We start from the raw sequence: 16,129 nt of genomic DNA, 5'->3' as shown, positions 1-16,129 counted from the left end.
AAGTAGCCATATGAAGAAGGTTCCAGATATGTACCAAGAAGGCCGCTTTCCATGATAAGATAAATGACATGAAGAATCAAGAAGGAAAGTGATCGATGGTTGTTTTCCTCCAAGGAAGAAGCTCAATTGAATTTCATGACATCAAGGAGAGAAGTTGATCAAGTAGCTGAAGGACCCACGAAGAAGAAGTTGATGATGTATAGAAGAGTCCCTAGCTAAGAGGGAGCTCTGACAGGTTCCTGATCAAGAGGGAGCTTAGATTAAATCACCCCTGATTAAAAAGGAGTGACAATTGTGTTTTTCTATTTCATGTGTCGCGCACTAGACTAGGACTAACAACCATAAGTCTAGGTGAAGGTCATGAATGGAAATGTAGACACATGATAGACATAACATTCTTGTCTTCACCTGGGAAGAAAGAATGGAGGATTGGGTAATCATCTGGCATCCGATGTTCTTTGAGGATGTGTAGGGCATCCAAGATAAGATTAGGCAAGAGGACCGATATTCTTTGAGCGATGGGAACCCAGGATAAGAATAGTTGTTAATTTTAGGTATGTTCTATGCTAGAGCAATTTATTTAAATTTTCACAGTTAGCAATCACATTAACATTAAAGTAAACTGTAGATAGAACATAAGTATAAATCGCAGAAGACATGCCAAGACAAGAGGACACAAGATGTGGCGTTAGCTAGGGACAAACCCCACAATGTGTGGGGAAACCCTTGATCAATTCTTCTTTTATGTTCTTCAAAGTTCAACAGAGAAAGAGAGAGAGAGAGAGAGAGATAGTACATTTACAACAGAAGTCAACCCTTTGACTTATCTAGATCAGAGCATAGATCATCTCCTATAACAATGAGATCAATTGAAAACATTCTGCTTCAACTGATTCTCCAAAGTGACGGCTTCACCTATCGTAGTGCTGCCTTTTGTCCATTTGTTGCACCTTACCGTGTAGCACCATCATGCTACTCATGATCACTATGCTGCCCATGATCTCATCTATCATGTTGTCCATTGATCATGATCTCATTCATCATCATGCTGTCCTTGTCACTTCTTCGAAACATGTTGAGCTAGATCTGAATGCAGTGATGATACGTATGCCAAGGATATTCTCATTGAATTCTTATAGCAAGACTGTAACAAGTCTGCTACAGGACTGCCACCTAAATCAGGACTGTTCCTTGTCATATCAAGATTGCCATGTCGAGAATGGATAGGCTTTAGTTCCTTAATCCATCCGAGGAGACTAAACTCACTACGGCTCCATGACCTTGACTGTAACTCCATCTGACTATGACTTTGCCTGACAGTGGCTCTCTGCGGCTTCATGCCATTACAGTGATTCCTCTTCATAACTGCGGTTGTGTATAAAGAGTTTCCATTGCTGCGTATAATGACAGCGTATAGACTGTCCATGCTGTGCGTCGTATCAGGTCTTCCAACGTATAATAGTGTCTCCATATCTGCGTATGACCTGCGAATGAGTCTTTATAACAGCGTGTTGACTGCGTTGGATCAGTCTTCATGACTGCGTTGGTTCATGACTGCGTTTCGATGTTTCCAAGGCCGCATGTTCCATGGCTGCGTATAGACTGTGTTGTATAGAGTCTTCATGTTGTTGAATCCCATTACAGCGTATGCAGATCATAATTCCGTTGCTTACTGCGGCTAGGTTATCATGACGATGTCTTTGTTACCTTGACTGTATCTAATACGTCTCCACTTTGTCTGCGTATATGGTGTCTTCATTTACTGTGGATTAGTGTATTTCCACTTACAGCGGATCATGACCTGCGTATATGGTGCTTCCTGGACATCGTAATATCCTTCATCATGAATAGACCTTCATGACCTGCGTATATGGTGCTTCCTGGACAACGTAATATCCTCCTTTGTGAACAGACCTTCATGACCTACGTACATGGTGCTTCCTGGACAGCATAATATCCTTCATCATGAACAACGTAATAATGCCTTCCTTACTGTGACTAAGTGTACTGTGTTGGATTAGGGCATCATCTTAGGGCATCCTTCATTAGTGTCTCTCCTTCTCCAAAAACCCAAGACGTGGAGAGGAGATCACATGAAGAATATGTGTACAAATGACTTCAAGTCTTTGCCAATTTATACTAAAATGTATAGGTTGAATAGACATGACGTTTGGTCTTCTTGAGCCTACGCAAGAGCTGGTCGGCTTGATAATAATTTCATAATCAAAATAAATTCATATCTCCATAAATACTTATCGGAATCAGACGATCTTTAGATCAATCCTACACCTCTCGACGAGAGGGATCCAATAAAAATATCAGCTGCCATAAATAAGCTGACCCATATAGAGTTTGGCCCTAGTTGCCAATTTAACACTCCCTCTCAACTAAGGAGAACTCCATCCGGTGATCCATAAGTCCGACTATATTATCTCTGCCATCAGTGCCCTGCACTGCTCTGCCCAACTCTGCTCAGATCTGCTGGCTCTGCTATGCTCTGGTCAGCTCTGCTAGCTCTGCTATGCTCTACTCAACTTTGTTGGCTCTGCTCTGCTATGCTCAGCTCAACTTTGCTGGCTCTACTAGCTCTGCTCTGCTGCTCAGCTTAGCTTTGCTGGCTCTGCTAGCTCTGCTCTGCTCAGCTTTGCTGGCTCTGCTAGCTCTGCTCTGCTCTGCTCAGCTCAACTTCGCTGAACTATGAAGAAGAAGAATTGATCGAGAATGTCTCATACCATTCTCCACTGACTCGAAGTCAGTCTCAGAGTGCATACCACTGGTCCCAGACCAGTCTCAACCGACCCAAAGTTAGCGTCATAGTGGGTACTACTCCTACCACTGGTCCCAGACAAGTGTCACAAGCTCAGAGAGTGTACCACTGGTCCCGGACCAGTGTCACAAGCTCAGAGAGTGTACCACTGGTCCCAGACCAGTCTCAACCTACCCGAAGTCAGTGTCATAGTATGTATCACTCTCACTGGTCCCAGACCAGTCATACACTGACACGAAGTCAGTCTCAGAGTATGTACCACTGGTCCCAGACCAGTCTCAACCAACCCGAAGTCAGCATCATAGTATGGTACAACTCCTACCACTGGTCCCAGACTAGTATCATTGATCCTAGATCAATGGAGTTCATCCTAGCATAGGGAGTATGGTAGATACAACGATGCGTCCATCGATACTACTATGGTCCCTAACTTCATTTCCCTGCTCATTGATCAGATGAGAGGTACTTCCGATGAGTCCCAGACTGCATGGGTAGGATGCCTCGACAGGAGAACTAATCAATCCTGTCCTCACAGGAGAACACATCAATCGGACTACAATCGCCATGGAGAACACATCAATCCAAGCCTCACAGGAGAACACATCAATCCTGCTACAATCGCCATGGAGAACACATCAATCCAGGCCTCACAGGAGAACACATCAATCCTGCTACAATCGCCATAGAGAACACATCAATCCAGGCCTCACAGGAGAACACATCAATCTTGCTACAATCACCATGGAGAGCACATCAATCGAGGCCTCACAGGAGAACACATCAATCCTGCTACAATCACCATGGAGAACACATCAATCCAGTCCTCACAGGAGAACTAATCATCCTGCTACACAGGAGAGCAAATCATCCTGTTCCATAAGAGAGAAAATCATTTGTCCCACAAGAGAGTGAATCATCTTGTTCCAGTGTGCACCACCAGGGGAGGGTGAGTCACCCTGTCATCGTATGTTGTTCCAGTAAGAACCGCAAGCCCCCCATAGCTCCCAGAACTCAGTGTATGCAACATGCAGGACCCTTGTACAAGGGTTTCTTGACGACTCCAAGTCGTTCGGGAAAATCACAGATTTGATCTTTCCCCGGGGCTTTGACAAAATGTATCGACTTGTACATCATCTTAATGTGATGGAGCATCCTTGCTCATTGACTTGCCATATCCTAGATAAGGCAGTATCTGATGTCTATCTGCTGGAGCAATCGTCGAATACGGGATTCCTCAATAATCGAATCCCACCTCTGCTTGTTATAGAGAATCATAGTGGTATTCATCATGTGTACAAACAGCGCACTGAAGAGCTTCCACAACTAGGCAACTTCATACGAGGTCATACTTGTAGTTATGTATTCGGCCTCGACGGTACTTATAACAACTGATTTCTACTTCTTGCTCATCCATGATATCGAAGCAGAATCCAAAGAGAACCAGCACTGAGAAGTGCTCTAGTGATTCTCCACAATGCTTGCCCAGTCAGCATTCGAATAATCATGCAGTTTTCATATTTCTGGTAATGTATCTCAATCCGTGAGAGATTGTGCCCCGAAGATATCTCAGAGGATTCTTGGCACCAATCGAGTGAGGGTCAACCAAATATGAGCTCACCATGCTAACTGCAAAAAGTATGTCTGGACAGAAGTTCACCAAGAACATCAATGTGATTGAGTTTATGAAACTCACAGGCATTTCCCAAATCTGGTCCGATATCACTACCATATAGTTTTTGAAAGTTAATATCCTTGAGGTAGTCATAGGCTTGCAGTTCATTCCACATATGGAATCCAACTCCCTTTGTCTACTACAAATGAGAGGGTCTGCACCTGTCAGACATAGGTGCCGGTATGAGAGGTCTATCATCCATGACCTTCGAGTAATGGTTTGGATCGATTTCACTCCTAGTGAATCTCAGCTTCATCAGACAGTTGTTGATCCTCTCATACTATGCCCGAGGTGATTTGCTTCAAGCCATAGAGGGCTTTCTTCCACCTGTCTACATGAGATTCCCTGTTCATGAATCTCAAAACTCCAGGGGTTGTTTCAAACCTATGGACCTGCTACTTGAGGGGAATGGTCCCCTTGTATGATTTTCCTTCTGTACATCTCAAACATGTAGTTTCATGCTCTTTTTGAATTCAGGTTTCCCTGTCACCATCTGACTCATAAACCTCCAGTGCTATGTGTCAATGGACATGGTCCTACTCGTGGACTTCTTGTAACTTAATACAACCCTGAACTCAAAAGCATCTTTAGAAAATTCTATTTTCAAACACTTACCTTTCCATTGATGAATGCCACCATAAAACCTTTGACTTCCATTCCCTTTTCGGGATAGGTGGCCTCGGCTCCAAGTGTAATCCCACGATTGTTTCCATCTCTACCAAATTAGAGAGTGCACCCTTCTATCCGATGAAGTGCCTTGAAGCACTACAATCAATATGCTAGATTCCCAAAGAATCTGAAGGAGAGGGCCAATACAAGATAACACTTCTTTATTAGAAACAATATTTGATTCTTCTTACCTAGGGTTCCTTGCTTCCTTGAAGAGTCGGTCGTGTCTTTGATGACTTGCATCTCTGTCATTCGGACACTCCTTTGTATAAGGGCCGAACTCATAACCAAGACATCTACCTTTCCTTCTACCCTTAGATCCGAACTTCCCAATGAAGTGATCTTTAGGTATGCTATCAGAAACTTCTGCTGCGTCATTCTGATAACATTCTCTGCTTCAACTTCACTCTAGGTGAATTATGAGGAACCCATTGATCCTTCTGTCTTATCCCAACTGTCTTCGGTGATTGATTTTTCACTCTTTCTTGGGCATTGTCTTCACCTTAGCTCCGATACCATGTTAATTTTAGGTATGTTCTATGCTAGAGCAATTTATTTAAATTTTCACAGTTAGTAATCACATCAGCGTTAAAGTAAACTGTAGATAGAACATAAGTATAAATCGCAGAAGACATGCCAAGACAAGAGGACACAAGATGTGGCGCTAGCCAGGGACAAACCCCACAATGTGTGGGGAAACCCTTGATCAATTCTTCTTTTATGTTCTTCAAAGTTCAACAGAGAAAGAGAGAGAGAGATAGTACATTTACAACAGAAGTCAACCCTTTGACTTGTCTAGATCAGAGCATAGATCATCTCCTATAACGATGAGATCAGTTGAAGACATTCTGCTTCAAGCGACGGCTTCACCTATCATAGTGCTGCCTTTTGTCCATTTGCTGCACCTTACCGTGTAGCACCATCATGTTGCTCATGATCACTACGCTGCCCATGATCTCATCTATCATGTTGTCCATTGATCATGATCTCATTCATCATCATGCTGTCCTTGTCACTTCTTCAATACATGTTGAGCTAGATTTGAATGTAGTGATGATACGTATGCCAAGGATATTCTCATTGAATTCTTATAGCAAGACTGTAACAAGTCTGCTATAGGACTACCATCGAAATCAGAACTGTTCCTTGTCATATCAAGATTGCCATGCCGAGAATGGATAGGCTTTGGTTCCTTTATCCATCCGAGGAGACTGAATTCACTACAGCTCCATGACCTTGAATGTAACTCCATCTGACTGTGACTTTGCCTGACAACAACTCTCTGCGGCTTCATGCCATTATAGTGATTCTTCTTCATCACTGCCACTGTGTATAAAGAGTTTCCATTGCTGCGTATAATGATAGCGTATAGACTGTCCACGCTGTGCGTCGTATCAGGTCTTCCAACGTATAATAGTGTCTCCATATCTGCATATGACCCGCGAATGAGTCTTTATAACAGCGTGTTGACTGCGTTGGATCGGTCTTCATGACTGCGTTTCGATGTTTCCAAGGCCGCATGTTCCATGGCTGCGTATAGATGAGTCCATGGCTACGTATAGACTGTGTTGTATAGAGTCTTCATGCTGTTGAATCCCATTACAGCGTATGTAGATCATCATTCTGCTGCTTACTGTGGCTAGGTTATCATGACAGTGGCTTTGTTACCTTGACTGTATCTAATACGTCTCCACTTTGTCTGCGTATATGGTGTCTTCATTTACTGTGGAGTAGGGTATTTCCACTTACAGTGGATCATGACCTGCGTATATGGTGCTTCCTGGACAGCGTAATATCCTTCATCATGAACAGACCTTCATGACCTGCGTATATGGTGCTTCCTGGATAGCGTAATATCCTCCATTGTGAACAGACCTTCATGACCTATGTACATGGTGCTTCCTGGACAGCATAATATCCTTCATCATGAACAACATAATAATGTCTTCCTTACTGTGACTATGTGTACTGTGTTGGATTAGGGCATCATCTTAGGGCATCCTTCATTAGTGTCTCTCCTTCTCCTTCTCCAAAAACCCAATATGTGGAGAGGAGATCACATGAAGAATGTGTGTACAAATGACTTCAAGTCCTTGCCAATTTAATACTAAAACGTATAGGTTGAATAGACATGACGTTTGGTCTTCTTGAGCCTACGCAAGAGCTGGTCGGCTTGATAATAATTCCATAATCAAAATAAATTCATATCTCCATAAATATTTATCGGAATCAGATGATCTTTAGATCAATCCTACACATCTCGTCGAGAGGGATCCAATAAAAATATCAGCTGCCATAAATACGCTGACCCACATAGAGTTTGGCCCTAGTTGCCAATTTAACAATAGTCTTAGAAGGTCATACTCAGCGAACACTCGAGTGGGTATGTACCTTGAGAGACAATGATGAAGGTGTCTATAGTGATTGGTCTCACCAACATTGTGCTCTGATCTAATAAGAGATAGAGTTGTCAGTCAAGGCCTTGCTATGGAAACAATGTTGGTTAATATAATGCTATAATAGAGGTTACCAATCCGATTCTTCTTATGAGAAATTCTTCAGTTGAGAATGAACAAATACGATTATAAATACCTCCCTAGTTAAGAGGGAGTGTTGAAGAAAGTGTAACTAGGTTCTGTATTTACAAATGTAATTTTGACCTTTGTACTTATCAAGAAAATAAATATTATTTTTGTAATGAGTTTCTTGCTCATTACATAGGTCTAGGAGAGTCAAAGAGTCAAAGTCATGTTAAAGAGCTCTTCTTGAGCATGCATGAAATGAATATAAGTCAACCTAATGTATACTAGAGTCAAAGAGCCCTCCAATGACAAGCACGATTACTCTTGGTGAAGTCAGCCATTAAAACGAAGTGAAAGCAGACAAGTCGGCTTGCATAAACGACACACCTCTTCAATGGGTCTAGTTGGCATACTATGGAGAAATGACAACTATATATACACAGCTAGAGTAATCACAGTAAGCAGATCTTCGCATCCATCTTTGCAACTTTTGATGAGAATAGTAAGGCCACTGAAATTTCGTAGGAAAAAACTCGGATTAGTTTGAGATCTTCGGAGGACTATGACAAGATGATTTTTGAATGGGTACAGGTCTGAAGGTATCGAAAGCCTCTGCAATTTGTGATCCGCATTAAATAAGTATAAGTCTCGGATGGGTATAGTCTCGGCATATTCAACGAACTCAATCTAAACGCAATCTCTGTCTCGTCTTAGCATAGCAAGAATGATAAGGAAGCACAACACACTCTGTCTCGGCATCCATTCATGATCTCGGTATATTTAAAGAGGTAATACGTGCTTAGTGAAGGTACATTAATAATCTCAGAGAAGGCACAGCCATGATCTCGATGAAGGTACAATTGTAATGGCCTCAATGATGAAATTGAACTCTGTATAATAGCAGTGATGATGATGATCTCAATAGTGTAAAAAATAGGATTGGTGTCATGGTCTTGGAGTGGATTAATAGGTCAAGTTTCCATGTCTTGGTATTTGTCAATTGGAATTTCTCTAAGAAGAATTTTGTGTGGGTTTTCCTCTCAAATAGTGAGAGTTTTTGGCCCTAGCAGAAAGCAAAAAATCTTGTGTTCTCGTCTCTTTTGATTTTGGTAGCTATTTGATGAACTAAGCAAACAAACTCTAATGATAAGGAATGATTGTACTAATAAGAAAATTTAAAATAACCTCACAAGTAGTTATCATGACAAGAAGAATCACATTAACTTCACTTGCCCTAGATTCTTCAACATTCCAAATGACCCTCAAGCCTCCTTAAATAATCTTCTCGTTGACATTCAACGGCCTAGATTAGAAGCTAATCAATGGTTAAGATCACTTATGCTTGATCCTCATCTTCTTCTAGAAGTTACACCCACAGTTAGATTAATACCCATTAATTATTTTAATTTCCTAAGTTTAGACTTAGGGACCTATTAAAAATAATTAATTATTTTAATAAAATTGTCTCTGGGTGGAATTTCCCAAAACGCTTTCTGGGTTCTTTGGAATACATGTGCCCAAGTCTCCCTGCAAAATTTGAGACGTAGATCACATCCGATACTACCAGAAATCAACAATCATGATTTCCCCTAGGATATCCTCCTATTTACTTGAAAGACGAGAAAATAAGCTATTTAAAAAAAAATTATGATAATTCTTATATTCACCAAGAAAAATAAACACAAGGCAGAAAGATATATACAATGTTATTTAATTCTCTTTCTTAAAGCAATAAGAACAACAACAAAATCAAAGTAGGCACTAGAGTCCAACACTTTGGCATCCTCGGTCACAAAAACTCTTTTTCCGACAACTACATATGAACCTCCTTTTCTACATATGAAAAAAGGTAGGTAAGAACAAACCTCATTTCCAAAAACGTATTTGAACTAGAGTTTCCAAAGGACAAATAAGGCAGAAGTCCTCAAGCAATGCCAAATACCTCAGAGAGAGGATTGGATTAGAGAGCTGGAACCACCCAACAAAGACTACGCACCAATACAATCACCCCCCAAAAATACATCTCTGCTCTACCTGAACATGCTCCCTGTTATCACAAAGTCTACCCTAATGAAAAGCCTTATAAGGAGCTAAGATGGCTGTACACTGATCAAATAAATATCCATGCGCCTAAGTTTGTACATGCCCTTGATAGTGATGATAGAACTCCTAAAGTAGGCCCTTTTGCATGAATCAGAGAGCTGTTCTTACTTCTGAATTGTAATATGTCCTCTCAACAGATTCAGTTGGGCTAATCACATATTCTAAACAACAATTTTCACACATTGATACCTGTGTGCAAAATAACATTGTATATAGATATCAATTTGTGTACCTAGCAACATAGTGGCAGAGATAGACGAAAAGCAATCATTCATATCTGTCCCTCGTAATAGTTGTAAGTCACCCATGCACTTCAGAGGATCTTTTTCAAAATACAAGTAATAAATATTTAGAACCAAAATACGATAATTCTTGTTTTGAATTGCATTTTCTTAGACAAAACAGGTGGACTTTGCGAGGGAACTTTTGCATCCACTGATTTTTGTCTACCATGTTTCGTTTAAACTTTAATCTGTAATTTCGTCAATCAAGAATCATAATATAATTTTGGAAAGGAGCAAATCGTACATTACATTACAACTTCCATAAGCACTATCCCATGTTTTTTCAAATTGATGCTGTTTCAGGTTGAATATGATGTTGCACCATGCTCTGCTGGAAGTCCTCCTAGTGAATGCATTGACACTCGGGAAGCACACATGACTATACCACGAGGGGGGGATGTCATTTATGCTGTTGCACACCAACATACTGGAGGACTTGGTTCGGTACTTTATGGTCAAGTATGTGTTTCTTATCCATGGCATTAGCCTCAAAAGTTCGACTGATTTGCTAAAACTTAAAAATTAGGAAGGGATAAATAGATGAAGTGAAGAATGATTTTATATTCTTTTGTTGTGTTTCTTTATCCTTCATTTCAGTTTTTGAATTTAGGGTTAGGGATTCTGATAAAAGAAAGTATATTTGAATGAATCAGATGTATGATTGTTGCTTTCTTGCCCCATGATTACTCTTACGTAAAGTTTTAACATAGTTTGTGGTGATTAGGATGGTCGAGAGATTTGTTCATCCTTACCACTTTATGGTCAAGGAAGCGAGCCCGGTAATGAAACTGGTTATGTCGTTGGAATGAGCACATGTTATCCTGAGCCTGGAAGTGTAAAGATTTATAATGAAACTCTGAAATTACAAGCCAAATACAGCAGTGAAATCAGGCACACAGGTGTTATGAATCTGTTCTATCTTCTCATAGCAGACTCTGTACACGACGTTTCTGTCACCTCTTATTGAGGGTATATTGTCTTTCAAAACTTGTGTTCTTTCTGCCTAAGATGTCTAGATTTAGTTTTGTCTACTTGTGGAATAATTTTCTCAATTTTTCAAAGAGGTCATATTTCCGTAGAGCAACAATTGCAAAATGCCCTTGACAAGGTAAGAACATGGAAAGCTCAGTTCATGCAAGCAAGGTTCTTCCATCTCGCTTGTGACTGCTCTCTCTGTTTTTTTCTGGAACAAGTTTCTTCTATTTTGTGAGGAAGGGACATGAAAATGGTTATGGGACTCTTTGGACTTGAAAGGCAATAAATTATAGCATGCTCTTTTGAGGATTGAAGTACAACAGAGCCTAGACTTTCTTCTATTGGCTGACATAAGAACTGGATTTCTGTCATGTTTTTCACATCCACTCTGTGTATATTTGTGGCATAAATTATGAAATTACCAAGGGCTAGTTATTAATCCTATGTCTCGCTCCCTTTTCTGTCATCCATGTTTTTTTAATCTCAATATTATCTTAACAGCTATGTGTTGACTTTTTCCTCATCATGGTTCTTTTGTGTTTCTGTTAGCCAATGAAATAAGGGGATACCAATGGAAGGCATGGATAACCTTGTGATGAAATCCTTCATAGTGTTCACTATATATATGTAGATGATGGTCAACGTTTTGTCGTAACAAATTTACATACTATGGACTGGAGATAATTTGTTTTGAAAGAAGAGATCTGAAACAGAAATAACAGGTAATTGGATACGTGTATTCAGAATTTCAGATCTCAGTAAATAACATTACTTTCTCACCTTACAACTGCAACGATAAGGCTTGTATCATAACTGCAATTTAAAATTTTCTTCAGGTTAGACAAATCTGTGGCCTTCTAACCTTTGACTAGTAACTTGATAAAAAGAATTTCTATTAACATTTGTTTGCAGGTGATGTTGTGAAACTCTATATTTAGTGGAAGAAATGTAAATACAGAGTGGATTTTTAAAATATATTGTGGAGTTCTAACAAATTTGCCACCGATATAATTAGGTTAGAATCAGGCAGAATAGTATTTTATGTTAGTTACCTCAGCCAAATCAGCATATTAAACAAGTCCTTCCAAGGGCAAGAGTCCAATCCTAATGCTAAGCAAAACAAAACTTTCCAATTAAATTTCTCTGATGCCTGTTCACAATTTTCAACGGATGTGTTGACAGGACAAAATGTCTTTGACAATAGTGGGGGTTCCACCTGGTGAAGGGGCCCAATTAAACTCCTTACTATTTGGAGTGGGGAATCTAACTGGAACTTTAATTCAGTGTTGCACTTATTGTGATAATATCAGAATTATTGCTATAAGATCGCCAAACCAATAATTTGCGTTTTTTAAATTATCGTGATAATTTAGGTAATTATCAAGATAATCTCAAAATTATGGCCCTATCTCTATTAATTTCAACTTATTAGCAATTTTTGTTCTTTTAATTCTATTTTTTTTTATTCTTAGGGGATTGAGAAGTGAGGATAGTCTGACCATTTCCATCAAGCAAACAAGGGGAAATCTATTGTTTTCGTTTCCCATGATTCTTCTCATGAGATAATACCCTAGTAGTTAATAGTAATATTAAATTCTTAAAATAAAAGTGACATTTTCCTTTATTTTTTATTTTTATCTTTTTACGTAAGTTTTTAACATTACCATTAATTGACTCAAGACTTTTGAGAGTGGTTTCGACCTCATTGGAATTCATATGGAGAAAGTAGAATTTTAGATTCCATTCAAAATCCAGTAGACTTGATAGTTTTTAGGATTTTAGTATTGGTGGGATTGCAACGTTTCTAGTGGATTTTGTGATGTATGAGGGTATGGAACTAACATTTAATCAAGATCACCAAACCCTCTACGTACCTCGATGTTGGTAACATTGACTTTTGAGCTCCTCCTTCATGAACCTAGTGAAATTGTACACTTCCCTCAAGCAAAATCATTGATTAGGATGTTAAGCTTTTTCTATCTTATTTTAATGTTTAGAGGGTAATCTTAATGAAGAGGATCACAATATAGGCAATGATTTTGATGTTATGTAGTTGTTTGGTGTAGCATGATTTTCTTTGGATTTTAGAGTTAATTTAAAGCCTCTCTATTGATCTATTTTGTTCAGAGATGGATTGCACTTGGTGATTTTCTAGTCATATGTGCCCTTGCTATATACATGAGAAATTTTGCATATTTGTGTATAATAATTTGGATTCATATGGATGCATATGAATTATATGTTCTTTTCAAAATTTGAATATTTTATGTATTTTTTGGTCGACCAATCTTTTGGTCTAGTTTTAATAACATTGTTGAGGATGTTGTGGCTATTTTCCATCAAGGAAACAAGGGGAAATCTGTTGTTTTCATTGCCATGGTTCATCTCATGAGATATATCAATTTTATATGATTCTTTATGATTTTGAAATGATTTTATATGATTCTATTAGATCTTATGACTGAACAAATATCATATTTCAACATCAACATGTGGTGTATCATTTGATGTCTTATACATCTTCTATATGGATTTTATTTTCATATTTATGTAGCAATGTGTTTGTTTGATGTTGATGTTGTTTTAGAAGTTAAAAATTTTGAAAAAAAAAGAGATTATTTTTGTATTTTTTAGCATTTTCTGATAATTTTTTATATTTTCCTTGATATTGCTGATAATTTAAATTTTGGATCCCCAATGATAATTTGGTGATAACAATAAATGTAACATTGTTGTGATTGGGGTTCCTTCTTGGGGAAAACCCCTTACTGTTGGCGAAGACATTTTGTCCTATTAACATGTTGGAACACAAGTAGGTAACACTCAAAAACACACCTATGAACAATAATCTTATCACGATGAACTAATGAAGAGGTACAACCTAATATTTATATTGTTCCAACCTCCAAGGAATATGGGGTGAGGTTATTTACAAGCTAATTGATGACATAATCCTAGCTATTAACAAGCAACATACATGAGAGAGCACACACAAAAGCACACCATAGATATAAACATAGAGAGTTAAATAATGGACAAATTTAACCTCTCTGGTAGGTTACATTTTTCCAGTTAGGCGAAGTTTTTCCTTGATCTACTTAGGTATTCAAATTTCTTATTATTTGGGTCTTCTAAAAATAGGCCAAAACTCTTATTGAAAAGTTCCATGGTTAAAGATCCGACCAATGCAAAATTCCTATAAGAGGTACAGAAGAGTTTCAACAAATAAGAGATTGAATTGATCTAATAAAAAGATTGATTCTAAACATAATTATCTTATATCTCCATATTCAACAATATAAAAATGATGAGATACAACCCAATTTATATTGTTTTGGATAATAAGAATGGGAGACAATTCATAAGGTTGTCTCATAACTAGAGTTCTTAACCCTATGCATGGGTGAACAATGTAGAGCTCCACACAATTAAACATTAAATATTCTAACATAACACCCTCCCTTGTAATGTTTAGCTCACACATGGAACTTGTAGCATCTTCTCCTAAATTTTGATATTCTACCACATGCAAAACTAGTACCCCCTTCCAAATTTTGATTTCAAAATTGCACCATGTTGACAAGGTATCCATTTACAAGGTTTTATTTACATGATACAATTATACGAAATATGTTCCCTTTTGACAAAATCATCTTCACACGGAAAGTTTTGTGAAGTTTAACCTTTGTGTCTTTTGTAAATAGTGGGAAAACCTATCATAACTCACTGGTCAAACCAACAACGAGGACATCCATAATTGGTTGTTATCCCCAAATGCAAGTTGACTCATCATTGTTATTCAAGGAAAACCATGCCACTTGGAATTACCCGTTGGTGATCCCTAAGGGGGAAGGCTTTTGCTCTTGTCAAATGCCTTTGGGTCTTGGGCTATTAACTTGTTTCGTTACGTCCGAGGAAGACAAGTTCTTAGCTAAGCAAAAGTAGTTTTAGGACATACTAAGTTCAATCCTTGTCTTATCAAACCTAAATCTCTAAGCATTGATTTATTTATTAAATTAAATTATATCCCAATTAGATATTATTAGATAATCGATAATGCTTCCTTGATGAGGGGAATGCTTTTATTTGAACCTTCAAATCTAGGTTGAAACCATCCCCATCTATAGTGTGATCAGTCTCTCCACAATGTTCTCACATATCCTCGAGAAAACATTTTCGTTAAGGATGATTTTTCCTACAACAATACTTGCATGCCTATACAACCAATCTTCAAAATTACAATTCAATTGTCTTCTCTTTATGAGGCTCCCAATTTACTTACATGCCTATACCAAGAATCCTCAAATTTATGATTTAGTGGTCTTCTCATTTACCATTTTCTTTGATTCCCCAATAGAGTTCCAATTTAATTCTAGAGTTTCTTTTTGAATTGATGTATATAATTCATCAATTTATTGCTTTTCATAAAACATAGCCTTGATTTTCTTGTCCTCACAATTTGCCACTAAAGAGATTGAATTTTATTTTGTGCAATGGGTATTATTATTTAATTTTTTTGTTAAAATCTTGTAGATACTATGTTATGCTATGCCTCCCACAATAAATTTAAGATCATTTTTTATATCTTTTACAAAACACTTATTTGGATAAATCTTAACCTTATATCTCATAGGTAATATTTCAATTTTGACCTTTGAATTATAATAGGTTAAATATGTTAGGATTAAAATGTGAGAAAATAATTAATAATTAACAATAATAAAACATAAAGCAATAAAACACCATGATTATTTTGGAAACTCTAAATTAGAAAAATTGGCTCGTAACAAATCTATTACTTTGGGCCAAAATATATCTTATAATGGATCCATCAAGCCACTAAATAGGCTATGTTACATCAAATACCATAGAAAAAACAATGGGTAAACAAAACCTTGGGCCTATAAATTGCCAATTGTAAACCCCTTAATTATTGTATCAAAATGACTCCGACCAAGTCAAGTTTAACCTAAAATTCCCCCTTTTTAATTTTACTTGGGGTTTCCCTTGATTAAATTAGGCTAAACTAGCCAAGTGAGCCTTCACCACTCACCTCCAAGCCCTACCCCTTGTTGAGAACTCTAAGGGCAAAAAGTGTAGATGATTTCTCTTTTATTTGATAACTGCTTGTGAAGAC

General features: G+C 38.1%; 1 pseudogene across 1 annotated transcript in view; it reads left to right on the top strand.

Moving 5' to 3' along the window:
* The window catches only part of LOC149200430 (uncharacterized), a 98,968-nt pseudogene extending 87,508 nt beyond the window's left edge, over positions 1-11,460 (top strand). Inside the window, exons 3-4 of the transcript XR_016253843.1 lie at positions 10,321-10,476; positions 10,742-11,460. The product of XR_016253843.1 is annotated as an uncharacterized LOC149200430 (transcript). The remainder of the gene's footprint in view (positions 1-10,320; positions 10,477-10,741) is intronic.
* Positions 11,461-16,129: the final 4,669 nt, after the last annotated feature.

This window comes from Pinus tabuliformis, chromosome 2_1, assembly GCF_031772625.1.
Source record: "Pinus tabuliformis cultivar Carrire ecotype Pingquan chromosome 2_1, CPIR1, whole genome shotgun sequence".
Taxonomy (NCBI): Eukaryota; Viridiplantae; Streptophyta; class Pinopsida; order Pinales; family Pinaceae; genus Pinus; species Pinus tabuliformis.
The sequence above is the reverse complement of the archived record's forward strand: the minus strand, read 5'-3'. Positions and strand labels throughout refer to the sequence as shown.